Source organism: Rattus norvegicus, chromosome 16 (assembly GCF_021556685.1).
Source record: "Rattus norvegicus strain SHRSP/BbbUtx chromosome 16, alternate assembly SHRSP_T2T, whole genome shotgun sequence".
Classification (NCBI taxonomy): Eukaryota; Metazoa; Chordata; class Mammalia; order Rodentia; family Muridae; genus Rattus; species Rattus norvegicus.
Genome location: NC_141549.1, coordinates 16,935,898 through 16,937,364, shown reverse-complemented (window position 1 = coordinate 16,937,364; position 1,467 = coordinate 16,935,898).

Sequence of the window (1,467 nt, the reverse complement as noted above, 5' to 3'; positions counted from 1 at the left end):
GTAGAACAGCCTTGTTTCTCCATAGCATTAAGCCCTGCTGAGGGCCTGCTCTCCTGTTCTTATAGTGTGTAAATAGTTTATTTATAGGGGTAAGAGTGTTCCTTCACCATTTCTTCACAGACTCTTCTGTCTGGCATTCTTTTCTCAGCAGCCTTACCCAGTGTCTGGGACCAAGCTGTCCTTTTCAGTTCCCAGAGTGTCTTAAGAACCAGCTGTGACAGCTTCTCTCTTTGGCGCTCCTTCCCTCCGTGCACCCCTGCTTAGGTCTGCTGGTCTCGGTGCTACTGAAACGGCCACCAGAACTTGAATCCCGATCGACTTCTTCTCCCTCCCCCCTGCCCTCCAGGGAGCCCCAGTTCCTGACTGCCAGCTGGAAACTGGGCTCCTCCCATGACCACAAACAACCAGTGGCCCAAAGTGTGCTGTCCCTGGAGGGCAGCACTCCTGCAGCCAGGCCCCGACAAGCACAGGCAGCAGATGCTGTGTGGAAGCTCAGCGCGTCCTATCTAACTTCCATGGTGACCCCGCCCACACGCCATGCGTACTGTCAGCACTGTTCTGAGGCCGCTCTGGAAAATGGTGTCCGTCTTACGTACTAGATACCCTGAGGCATGCTGGGTGTCTGCCCACTTCGGGCTGGGCTACTTTCTAATGCTTCTTTATAGCTTGTATCTGTCCTTACCGTTCAGGGATTGAGTGCTGCCTTCAGTTACTTACCGCAGTGTACATTCTGGTGTGGTGTATACTGGTGACACTGGTGGGTGTGTGTTCATGATGATGATGATGATGATGATGATGATGTTATAATTTTTTAAATAATTCTCTATAGACTAGAGGAAGAAGAATGCTTGTGTTTTATGAAGTGTGAAGCTTCTTTTTGACCTGCCAAACTCTTTTATGGAATATATCTTTATATTAATGCTGTTGTTTGGGTCTTTTTTTTTTTTTCTTTCTGGTTTGGAATCACTATTAAAAAACCAGAGTATTAAGCATTTTGATGATACATCGAGCCACTGAGTCCGGTGTGACTGGGAGGTGCAGGAGCCCAGTGGTTAGGGCAAGCCATCATTTGCACCTCCTGACAGAGTCCGTGGTTCCTTCACATTCTCCCTGCAGTTGGAACGAGGTGACTCACAGCTTTGCCGTTCTTTGCTGGGTAACTTTCCTCTCCCTGACTCAAGGAACCATTATTCTCAGTTAATTTCGTCCAGCCCTGGCAATACTGCCCATCTGGGCAAAAGTCCATGATGATTCCAGACAAGACACTGTTGCATGCAGGAGCTGCATGTCCTGGACTTGCTGGTGATCTGCAGGAGGGGGGTGGGTGGCGGGCGATTGGCCTGCTGGAGGCCGTGGTGGTTGCAGACACACCCTGCTGGCTCGCTGACACCAAGGGCTTTGGGCAGTGCTTACCGTTCATGCAGACTGGCAAAGTGGCCCATTTGGAGGCCTGCCCTGTGTCAGACT